Raw genomic sequence first — 13,430 nt, 5'->3', positions numbered from 1 at the left:
CCACAATGATATATGTGTTTCATCCATGCCGTCCACCCATTTTTCTAGTTCATTTTATGGTATGATTCCAAAAATGAGGTTGATCCAATCTCAAGTGGACTGCACAGTGTTGATTGAACGCCCACCATTAAAAACTTCCTAGGGCCACAAAAGTTTTGGATCAAGCTGAAATATTGTTTTCCCTTCATCCAAGTATGTATGACCTAATAAACAGGTTAGATGTCAAATAACCATTACAGTGGGCCCTACGAGCTTTTCAATGGTGGAAAATCAATCAGTACTGTTTTCCCATGGTGTGGTCCACCTCAGAGTTATATATACCTCATTTTTTCCAATAGAGCTCTAAAATTATCTTTCAAATTTATGGACGGCGTGGATAAGACACATATATCAGGTTGGGTCCACATAGCACCGACCACTAGCCACCTGGCTGGTAGCAGCGTCACTAGCCAAACCGCGTCCGGAATGGAGTGATACAAAAGCCCCTGTTGACTGACGGAAACGACTGAGGACTCTACTCAGCTGCAACCCCGGATCGATGTGTGTGGGACCTGACCGTTGGGCCACGTTGATGCATGTTTTGTACATCTACGCCGTCTATCCGTTCCAAGGGTCCACCGTAATGTTTTTTTTTGCCACCCAACCTGTTGATAAAGTCATACACACGAAGATGAAAGGAAAACACAAATACCATTCATCCAAAACTTTTGAGGCCCACAAAAGCTTTTAGTGATCATTTATCATATTTTTTTTTATATAGATTTGGATCTATTTTAATTTTGCTTCGTGCTGTAAAATGATCTAAAAAAAGAATTGGCTTAAATTTAGACCATGCACATTCAAATCTTAAGTGGACCACACCACACGAGAATAGTAGTTATTGGGGAAAAAATATCAAGTCTGAAGACCCGGTTATGGAATGGACCAACTCTATCGGCACTGCGAGAGTCCGAGGCAATGTACGAGACAAAGCCTAGAGGAAAGACTTAGCTCAGATTCCTGGGAAACGAATCCCGACCGAGACTTTAAGGGTCAGGAGTCATAGACAAAGTAAGACACATAAAGTTGACTTGGTTAACGAGGTAGCAATTTGTAAAGGGGCCGATTGATGCCCTGAAGCTAAAAGCAACCCGACCGACTATAAAACCGACCCATACAAGGCCGGTTAAGTGTCAGTTATTGGATTAGGGAAGAACGCCGGCCATAAGTCGATCTTGTTCCGTCCGACAGGAGGCAAAAAGCTTTATCCTTGTAGCCAGTCGAGACTCGTTTGTTACTTGAGTCGGTCAAGGCCAACCCGAGTGAGGAAGAGACAGTGTAAGCTTAAATACCGTTCCGAAAATTATGGGAAATGATTCTCGATCCCGAGGATCTCGGGATCGAGAATCATCCGTAAGTAGATTACGGCTAAATCAAATCTCCTGGAAATCAGGAAGAGAATCCCCGTACGGCGGGATCCTCCCTCTCCTATAAATGAGAGACACTTCAAGGGTGAAAGGTACACAAAAACTCTCTCCCAGAATCCCTCGATACTATAAGACCCAGATTCCTAGCCTGACTTTGGCATCGGAGGGTCCCCTGCTCTAGCTAGGGTCTCCTTTGTCTTCTTCTTGTGTAGATATTTAAATGTCTAAAGAGGGTGGACCAGATTTTTGCATCAACAGTTCGGCGTTGTCTGTGGAAAACGATACAAAAAGTCATGTTTCAGGCTCTATCCAGAAGTCTCAAGCGAGCATTAATGGTGAAAACCAAAAAAACTGGTCATAGCGAACCAAATAAGGCTAATAACGCTAGACCGTCAGGTCCAGACGGGATCCAAGGAGCTCAGAATCAACCTAACAATCAACAAGGTTCCGCGGCTCGTCCTGTAGCATCTGCCGCAACTAGGAATACCCAGCGGAGGACGGTTGGATCGGGAGGTCCAGGAGTTCAGAGCCGATATAAACGTTATGAAGCAAATGTTGGAGCAGATGCACCGTCAACAGACTCAGCAACCTCAACAAGAACAGGCGATGAATGTTCCGTAACAAGTTGTCAACCTTCATCCCACTGCCCCGCGGTCTTTGGCACAGCCGAGTCAGCCCCATAGGCCGTCCGAGCCAGCGCCTGCTCATCCGCGACTACCATGCTACCTTCCACTGATCTCCGACATGAGATAGATGTGAGGAGGCGCGGCCGGCCCCGGTTGAAAGGATGACAGAAAGTAACGAGCCTTGGAAAGCTGATCTTCAAGACTTTAAAAAAGAAGTGCTAGAGGAGATGGCGAATATGAAACATAGTCGGGATGCATATTCAACCAGGACAAATAAAAGCGTCCATGTTCATCGACGAAGTGATGCAAGCCCGGCTTCTGGAAAGATTTCGCCTCCCGCAGATTACACCTTTCACAGGCAAAACTGACCTAACGAAACACATCGAATGCTTCCGAATGTACATGGAACTGCATGATGCCTCGGATATCGTGATGTGTCGAGCTTTCTCCCTCACCTTAGCCGACGTAGCCTGACTTTGGTTTAAGCAGCAAAAATTAAAGTCTGTCAGCACGTTCACGGAACTCAGCGATGTCTTTCTCACCAATTTCATCGGCGGGAAGAAGAAGTTGAAGCCCCCTTCGCATCTGAACAACATAGTTCAGAAGGAGCGAGAGCTATTGAAAAACTACATCAAACGTTTCAACTTTGAATCACTCTAAGCTCAAAAATATTCAGAGGAGACGACACTCAATTCCATCATGCAAGGCGTTAGGGATAAGCCGTTTCTGACATCGCTAAACAAGAATCCGCCTGAGACTTTGGTTGAATTCATGACTCGGTCAGATAAATACGCGGACGCCGAGGAAACAAGAAATTTGCGTAAGGCCGCCCAGAACGCGAAAACCCGATCCAAAGAGTCAGCCAAAAAAGAAGTTGACTCGACCGAAGGAAAGAAGCGTAAGGACGACCGAACACGCAATGAACGCAAGTCGGGCAAGCAACCTAACCGAAGGTTTTCTACATACACCCCGCTTAATAAACCTCAAGAGCAAGTGCTAATGGAAATCAAGAGTGAAGGATTTGTTAGTTGGCCGAATAAGCTTCGGAGTAATCCGAACCGGCGAAATAAGGATAAATATTGCCACTACCATCGCGATTACGGCCACAGTACGAGTGATTGTTAACACTTGAAGGAAGAGACGAAAGGCTTATCCGAGAAGGCCGGCTCAGAGAACACGTCGAAGGAACCGGGACAGTAGAAGAACGCCGGGGGGACAACCGACCTACGGAGGAAATCCAGACTATTGTCGGTGGTCCCCGCGGCGGAGGTGACTCAAATAATGCTCGAAAAAGTCACGCCAAGAGCATCAGTCGACCCGAGTCCGAGATCCTGATCATAGCTCAGCCTTCGAAGGAAAAGAAGAGAGAAAAATATTGCATCTCGTTCATCGATGAAGATGCTCAAGGCACTCATCATCCTCATGATGACGCATTAGTTATCACTCTAACCATCTCAAACCGAAGGGTGTTCCGCATACTCGTCGACACAGGATCATCTGCTGACGTACATCGACAAAATGGGTATTGAACGATTGACCTTACGGCTGGTGCGTACCCCATTAATCGAATTCTCAGGAGGATAGATACTCCCAAAAGGTATCATCTCACTGTCACTTACTGTTGGAAACCATCCGCATTAGGCCATAGTAATGGTTGACTTTCTGATAGTCGACCAGTCATCCGTTTATAATGCGATACTTGGTTGACCCTCTCTGAGTCTCCTCTAAGCTGTGGTATCTACATACCATCTCTCTATGAAATTTTCGACTAAGTCGGGAGTGAGAGTTGTTAAAGGAGATCAGCAAGACACAAGACGCTGCTATGCAACAGCCGTAAAAGTCCCGATCGAGGTATCAATGATCGAGTCACTGGATCTCCGAGCCGAAACACACGAGTAAGGGCAACCGGTGGAAGACCTTGTTTCAGTACCTTTGGTCGAGACCGACAGATCTAAAACAGCACAAATTGGCTCGTCTCTGCGATCGCCACTGAAAAACAATCTGATAGCCCTGCTCTGGCGATACGCCGACGTATTTGCATGGAACCATGAAGACATGCTAGGAATCGACCCATCCGTTATCACACATCGACCTAACATCAATCCGACCTACCTGCCGATCCGATAAAAGCGACGTCCACTCGGTCCTGAAAGGTAGCAATTGTTGAAGAAGAGGTTAGCAAGCTTCTCAAGGCCAAATTCAGTGATGAAAGAATAGATCAGTGATGAAAAAATTGTTATAACCGTCGAACGTGGAAAGAAGTATCTAAATTGCTATATGTAGAAGGTCTATAAATAACACAGTATTTCAATGAAAGAAAACATCTCATATTAACCCAATCAAACAAATAAAATCCATCAATTCTGTCATGCCCCAAACTCAGAAACCGGGCTTACAAAATTTTTGATCGCCGAATCCGGCGCCGACAGCCTCCGTAGAACCTCATTCTCGACTCCCAGCGCCCATTTGCCAGGTTCCGATCCTGGGATGGTAAGAGGAGGATTTTCAATATCAGTTTGATTCGTAATAAGCATAACTAAAGGCATAACCCACAAATAATAACAAAAAACTCCATTACATTTCCACTATGATTAAAAACTTTACAAGTACAATGAGCATAAAGGGAAATTCAATGATAATGGACAAAAGCTCCAAGATGATCTGTTATGCGCTCCTGTCTCAGTGCTGCTGCGGTCCAACGTCACCTGCACGCAACGGTCGTGTATAAGCTTATAGAAAGCTTAGAGGGTGGTGTAAGTGTATGCGTAAAGTAGTAATACAATTATGCAGTATCAGAGTAATGCTAAGTATGCTGATGAATCCATGAATGCTATTAGCCGTCCCAAGGCCATGTTGTGCAAAATGCAACTCAAGCATGTAAATCTTCATCTAAGCCTACATATCAATACAGCTCAACTCTGGAATATCACCGGGGTCTAGTACACTCCAACCAGGTTGCCGCCCCATCGTGCGCAATAAGGTGAATGGAAGAGACTTCACTATCCGCTTGCCAATATCGTACTCGGCTCGTCGATAACGGACCCATTCCTCTAGCTGGTCAAACTCAACCTAGCTTTGCCCCCTCCTCTTGGGCGGGTAAGGTCGCACCCCCTTCCAACCGACTATGACACAGCGGAAAGCGTGACCGTCTGGTAATCGGCACTAGGCGCTCATGCACCCACTCGGTCTAGATGTTGGAGCAACCTCTTGGTACCGTAATGGTTTAGGGACTTTCACCCAGGAATATCTATAGCACCCCATGTAGATCAAGATTTTCGGTATCCAATCTTGTTAACCACGATACGCCTATGGAGGCTACGACCCAGATGTCGCTAGGGTGTACAGTAACCATGTCACACAATGTGAAATGCATGAATCACGTAATCCAATCATACAGCAAAATGTGTGTACCGCGCGCTCGTGTGGGCAAGTGTAATGACAGAAAATTTCGTGCCAAGACCCGAGTACTACCTCTATTTTCCTTAGAAGTTATTTATGGGTTAATTAGCGTTAAACTCGATTGCTTGTGAAATTAGCATCAATCACTTTAAATTTGATCTGTAGGACTCAAAACCTGTAGAATCGTTAGCGCTATGTTACTCTGAAATCTGGGATTCAACGCTAAATCCAGTTGCTCTTGAAAATTTTTAAAAGCTTTGGATCGGACCTGGACCGTGCGTCGAAAGTCCGATAGCGATAATCTTAGACAGTTATGGTCACCATGTTGGACTTGACCATCACCTCAAAAATCAAGTCCAAATGATGTCCTGGGTCGATTTGATTGAGTCCGGAGTCAAGAGTGTGAGAACGGTGAGAAATTAAATAAAATTTTACGAAATCCGAGTCGTATCGCTTGCGCAACAATTTTAAGCAATCTGACCGTTGGATTTTGACCCAATTTCACCCTCGGATCAGGGAAGGTGGCCCAAGCATGTCATAGTGCTTGTGGACCTAATCGAGTTTCGGTGACCGTTGAATTGAGTGTGGTCCACCACGGCTGATCTGTAAATCCGATTGGTACGAAAACTCAGCCTGACCTAGATCCATAGTCAGTGAGCTTAAGTCTGACCGCATGTGGGAAAAGGACCACCGGAAGTGCTCTGTTGGATCGAGAGAGGCCTGATTTGGTTATAACCTAAGTATACCTTGGCCTTGGGGCTATTTTCATCAATGTTAGGCCTATATAAAGACCTTAAAACCCTCACTCTCTTTTCCATATGAATTTCCTAACCCTAGCTAAGAAAGAGAGAGGAAAAAAAGAGAGAAAGTGAGAGAGAAGTTGGTGAATCATCTTAAAATTCTTTCTTGTTACTCTACACCTTAAACCATCACTTTTGAATCGTTATTCCGGCGATTCTAAGTTCCTTCTTGGGTAAGTTAATCTAACCCTAATCTGTTTAGAGCTTAGAATAGTTTATGTGTTGATGTAGCTCATTTCTATTCTTGTTTTAGGTTATCTAGTCGCCGTTGACGAAGACATATCGTCTGAATCAGTTCGGTGTGCTTTTCTGGGTTTAAGGTGCGGACTATATTCGTATAGGTTATGGTTTTCAAGGCTTTCAATGTCAGTTAATGGTTTATTCTTGTTGTGGGTGCAATTTTACATGCCAAATGCTATGTTTATTTTGCGTTCCTGATATGTATGTGTTATATTGAGATTTGTGTATTCTATGTATATATAGGAAGTATCGTATACGTATAAAATATGAACATGTACTTGCCATGATTATTTGTCGTGTACTTGTGTTAATTGTATGTGTGTCAACTCCTTGACAAAAGGAATTTTCCAAATGTGTGTATTCCAACATATGTCATGTATGTTGAACTATGTAGTCTAAGTGTTTGTAGAAATGTCTGAATGGTCTAAAGTGTAATATATTATCCTATTTGCGGGCGTTGAAAAGCGATTCTCAACTCTCCTATTGGTGTATATGATTTCCTACATGCAAGTCACATTCTTTGTTGCTTAATTTCAAGTATTACTTATGTTTAAATCCATGTTAAGTTGATATTCTTCAAATGCTCACATACTACATGATTTGAATTGTTGTTCCATTACTGTTCCAAATTGTATTTGCATATTTGTTATAATGGAATGTGTTTGGGACTATGAAATAGTCCAGGAAATCGGTAATCGGCCTTGAGTTCGTAGCTGAGGTTGCATTCGCTACGAAGGACGTGATTTGATGAACCCGAGTCGTATTAGAGTTGTCGGCAGTGGTTTGGCCACACGGAGTATTTGCACACTCTATATCGTTCAACCCAACGTGCACTCGTGCTAATCGAGTTCGTTAAGTAACCCGATTGTCCGATGTATGTTCACCATGTATAGACGCTATTGTTTGAATCTAGGGTACCAAACTTACCGATGAAATCCCGTTAACCGTTGTACCTTGATCCGTTAAGACTCATGAGCCGGACATGGTGGTATGAGACACCATGGTCGAACTGTTAGCCTACGCTGGGGCGACGAGCCTCCCCGTAGTGACCAGTGAGCACACCAAACTCGTGAGCCGATTATGGTGGTATGAGACACTATATTCGTGCTGTCGGCCTACATTGATTGGTGACGAGCCCTTTGTAGTGACCTCGAGCATACCTAGATACTGTATTAAGGCGATGAGCCTTAGAGTAGTAACGAAGGTATGATAGGCATGCATTGATTGGTGACGAGCCCTTTACAGCGACCTAAAACCATATGATCGTATGAGATGGCTTAGGACTGACGACCCTAGAATGGATCACCGTATGGAAATTGATATGAGGAAGGTACCTTAGCTTCCCAATCCTGCTGTATGAAAAGGACTAATAACAACTTGGTAATCATGTTCATGCACCGCATTTGCATGTGCGTGGAAGTCGTTGGCACTGCGGGAGGTTGTCATGCGTAACGTTAGATGAAGACGCTGAGGGAGTAAGGCGAGGGCATGCATCATTTATACATACATCCTTGCATTAACAAGAGTACTTTAGGGTTGTTTAATTGTATTGCCTTACCATTACTGCTTGATTGATTTGATATCATGTTAACTTTTGCGATATTTTTCCACTGAGTTGATCACTCACTCCCACGTTCTGGGGCGGTGTTTAAACACCAACCAGACTTTGTCTTAGATGCAGATGTTGACGCGACCCCTGAGGCAGAGAAGGAGTTCAAGGATGTTGAGGCCATGTTATCTTTTGTGCAGTTCTTAGGCGGGTTCTTGTGAGCCATGTCCTGATGTGTGGGGATTCTGGATTTTCTTTTGGAATATATAATTTCATTTTGATTCTTGTATTTTTGAGAGCAACACTTGTAAGTATGACCTGACATGTATACATATTTCAGGGACTTGCACATGTACACATATGTTTTTTTAAGTCTTCCACTTGCGTCTTTCACTTATCCCTGAATTATGTTTGCAGTTTAGCTTAATCTATTCCATGTTTTATGTACTCTTACAGACAACATACATCCATCATTAAATATGTTGCATAGGTGATGTTTTGAAACTCGGGAGCTGAGTTATGCTCGACCCCCGAATTTCAGGGCGTTACAGCAACTTCCTTTACCAGGGAGTCCATAACAGTCTGCCTAATGGCATGTGCGATGATCAATTATTCATCTCATCACAAGCATGCAGATGATGCGTATGAGCATGTATCATGATGCTATGTTGTTATATACTCATAATCGGAATCGAAAATCGGAATTGACAATCGGAATCGATAGTTGGTATCGATAATCGGAATCAAAAATCGGAATCGATAGTCACAAACGGCGAATGGGGCCCACTTATTTGGGTTAACCCACGCAGAGAATGAGCCTAACAAGGCCTAAGGGAAGGTCACAATGAGGACATCTAACCATCATTGCCCATCAATGTGGACGTCAAACCATCATTGCTCCCAAGGCATGACCGCCAAAAACATCATCACATGCATCATGGTGGAATCTTAATCAGATGGGCCGAATCAATTGGGCCGGGTCAGATGGGCCGGGTCGCGTGGGCCGAGTCGAATGGGCCGAATCAAATGGGCCGGGTCGCATGGGCCGAGTCGAATGGGCCGAATCAAGATGGGCCGATCAAATGGGCTTCATGTATATCCAATAGGCCGCACCGATGGGCCTTATGTATCTGAACTCGGGCCGCACCAATGGGCCTTAGGTATAACAATCGGGCCCACCCTTATGTGTTTTGTGATCCGACCTATTCATAAGTTAACATAGAGATAGGTGAAATAAAAACAAATATCAGTTTAATTGGAAACTACCGTGGCCCTTAGGATTTTGAACGGTGGATGTCACGGTCCACTACTTAACTGGTGGGGTCCACTTGAACAATAGTTCTGGCTCACCACTATATTCCCGTGCTGTAAAATGATCTCACAAATGATTGGACGGCACGGATACAATACATGCATCATAGTGGGCCCCACCGTTCAAATAGTGGACGGTGTCGATACACATCAATGAGTGGCTTGCAGGCTTGCTGCCAACAAAGGCAGCTAGGTGGCTACTGCACAGGCAGCTGGCTGCACCTAGGAAGGCAAAGGTGGATCCTATGTAGGGCCCACCACTATGCATATATTATATAATATATATTATTATAAAACATCTGACGTCCTTAGTAGTGGGACCCACAGGGCTTGCTGCGTCAGATGGCAATGGGTCCTACTATAAAAACAGATGGACGGCATGAGTGAAGCACATTTATCATGGTGGAACCTGCAGCACGTGCAGCGTGGCTGCCCTTTTGTTTTTAAGGCAGAGGTGGGTCACACGTAGGACCCACCGTCATGTATTTTATATAAAGTATATATATATATATATATATATATATATATATATATATATATATATATAACATTTATAGCTGCTGATGTGCAGCTTTACTCCATTAAAAGGGAGAGTAAAGGTGGTCCCAGGTAGGGCCCACCCTTCTTAGCTTACATATGATATTAGATACTATTATAATATAATATATAATATAATATATTAACATTATATTAATAAGATGCAACGTCCAGGCTCTGGACGGCCTGGACATGCACATTCATCAAGGGAGGCCCCACACGAACGTGGGTCCCTCGCCGAAGGATGATGGACGGCTGGATAAAACAGTTACACTGGTGTGGCCCCTTGAAATGGACGGACAACGTGGGTGGGTCCCATGGACCCCACCGTCAGTCCACACCCATGTCAGTGCACACCCATGTCAGCCACCTTCACAGGGATCTATACCAGGCCTCTTGTGTTGAAACGAGGCATCCTTCACTCGGTCTACCACCTGAGCTATTGAGTTGGGTGGGCCCAGCGTTGATACGAGGTATCTCTCACTCAGTTTACCACGTGAGCTAGGGCTCAGGGTGTGTCAGGGAGGGCACCACCGTCCACACACCTTTCACTCTGCTGCACCCACCGTCAGTCCACTCCACTGTCAGTTAACACTTCACTGTTGGTGCACCCACGTCAGTCCACTCCTCACTGCCAGCTGCACCCTTCACTGGTGCGTCCGTTGGAGGGGCGGTGTGGGTGTAAACTTCATCAAGGTGGGTCTCACATGGCCCACTTGTTTTGAATCAGCCTAATTTTTGTGTTTCCCTTTCATCCAGGCCTGTGTGACCTTCCAGTCATACAAGCCCCAAAAAGGGATCAAGGTGGCCCACTTATTTGGATGGCATGGGTAAAATACACACATTATAGGTGGTCCATGATCATAGAAAGAGAGAGATAGAGAGAGAGAGAGACATCGGCGAAGGTTGAGGGGCCCCACCACTATGGGCCCCTCTTTGATACAAAGCGTACATCAAGGTGGGTCCCAATAGATATGGACCCTTAAATCAAATAAATGAATGAAAGACAAAATCCAAAATCACCCACCACCTTCTTTTTGCTCCCTTGGCTTCCTTTGCTCCTTAGCTTCGATCTTAACGGAGGAGATAAAGTTTTGATGGTTGAGATGTGAGATGAGAGAGTAAAAAAGTGGGCCACACTTGTTGCTTAGGAGGGCTTGGAGAGGCTTGGACGTGTGAATTTTTCTTGCTTGCTTGGACTATGGGTTTTGAGAACCGAGAGAGAGGGTTGTAAAGAGAGAGGTATGGGGATGAATGTGGTGGTGATGGATGTGTAAGAGATTTTTTTGACTTTTGTGGTAAATGGTGTAAGAAAAGTATGGGTTTGTAAGAAACTTTTGACTTTAGGGGTTGCTTGGGGAAGGGTGAGAGGTGATGTGTATTTGACATGTACTTGACATGATGGGATTGATTGGTTGATTGATTGATGTGACATATTGTAGAGATTCTCTCAGAATTCGCACGCGCGATGTTTTCCTCGCACCGAATGCTGACCCACATCTCCTGGCCAGAGTATCGGATCGGCGGGCAAGACATGGCATCGGAACCGCAGTGACGGCGCGGTTGCAAGGGTACAAGTCTCGGTTTGAGTCGATTCAAGTTGACGGCGTGTGACTCAGGGTCGCGTGCAAATACTGGTTAAAGGTCGAAGGTTGTTGAAATTCAACCGGAAAAACCGCGGAAGTCTATGGAATGGTACGGTGTAGGATATGGGGCTTACAAATTATCCTTTATATTACTTAGCATAATTTATCCTTTACATTCCTTAGCGTAACGAGTAACATAATCTTACATTAGGAGTAGCAGTAATAATGTAGTTGTAATCCTTGCCTGTAATCCAACTTTACACTCATACGTTGGACAATTTCTATCAAAACACGAAATTCTTCTTTCAGAAAGGTGCTTTGCAGTTACTATTTGAAGTTGACTGTAAGTATTTCCTTTTTGTGGGTTAACTTTTATATTTGAAAGTCTTTTCGTACAGAAGGCAAGGTGCAACCTGTCCTCGAAGGACAAACCCTACCCTTTGATAATCACTTGATCATTTTAAACAACATCTTGCGAGTGTCTAAATAGGCGATCGTTCTTCTTAGATCTTGTTCATATATTGTCAATTATAACGTATATGGCTATCTTGGCACTTATGGTCAAAGTTGTTCAGTTGGAATTGATCCACATAGTTAGTTCTGACATGCCTGTAAATAAAACACAACCAAATTTAAAACCGAGCGATAACAGTTTTTGGCATGCCCGATGGGACACCTGATTTTGTAAACATACTTGTGTGACAGAGGCATGATTAATTAATCCAATTTCATAAATATGAGTCGAATGATTACTCGAAGCTCCTCTAGGGTATATGATCTTATATCACCTTCTGCACTGCCTCCACTTGGGGAGATGTAAGCGCAACCAATAGCTAAACTCTTAGGTTCGCCATCAAACCCAATGCCCAATCCTCTAACTTAGAATGGTGCATCTTCGTCTCGGAGCGAACCTCTTATGACGATATTGGTTGGGCTGCACGATATGCAGTTGGGAATCCAACATATTATGGAGCAAGGTAGAATAATCAAGAGTTCAGGCACAAATCTTCAACCGATGGATGGTTAGCCAGACTGAGAACTTGAACCAAATGGTGGCTATCATTGCTAAAAGAGCACACGGTATACCTCAGCCCGAATGTTGAGGGTAGTTACGTTGGAAACTTGGCGTCAATTTTGCCAGTACTTCCCTCACCACGGTACACACATCCTACTCCGACATAAGGCATATGGACTATGCCTCCGCCTGTTGAATTCAAGCGACTTGAGTGGGAGGCCCGGAGGCCCGGAACATCATTCCTGAAGTTAGAAATCAAGAATGCCTGAGGGTACCCCCTACCTAAGAATCCGCCATATCATGGAGGACAATACCCAATAGGTCCAGATCCACCACTAATGGTTGGACCTCAACACATGAATCGTGATTAGGTTATGCAACTGGTTCAAGAAGTGGTAGGCTAATTTCGCGGCTACACTAATCTCGAATGGATCGACAAACAATATCTATTACCCAAAAACTATCGACCAGATTTTGCACTTTTCACTGGAAACATTGTTCAACCGACCATAAAAGCATATAGGTCAATTTATTATGCAATGTAGTGAATTGGCTAATAATGATTATCATAAATTATAACTATTTGACCTCTTTTTTTTTTCATTTTAATGGTAGTGGCGTTTACTTGATATTCTAATTTTTTGCCAAACTCCATCCAAACCTGGAAAGAGATTGAAGAGAAATTCAACGTCCATTTCTTCTACAAGGATAGGGAGATTTTTATGGCCGATATTGCATGTTTTAGGTAGTTGCATGGTGAATCGGTCAAAAATTATAATGCCCAGTTCAAGAAAGCAAAGAGCAGATGGAAGGTAGTCACAACTGAAGACGAGTTTGTGTAGCTCGCCCGAGATGGTTTGTAATATAAACTTCACAAAAAGTTTATTAGGACATAATTTGTGGATTTATATGATTTGACAAGAAAAGTTTCCTGATATGAAGTCCTACTTTAGGAAGGAGA

The sequence above is a fragment of the Magnolia sinica genome, chromosome 14 (assembly GCF_029962835.1).
Source record: "Magnolia sinica isolate HGM2019 chromosome 14, MsV1, whole genome shotgun sequence".
Classification (NCBI taxonomy): Eukaryota; Viridiplantae; Streptophyta; class Magnoliopsida; order Magnoliales; family Magnoliaceae; genus Magnolia; species Magnolia sinica.
Note: the sequence above shows the minus strand (reverse complement) of the source record.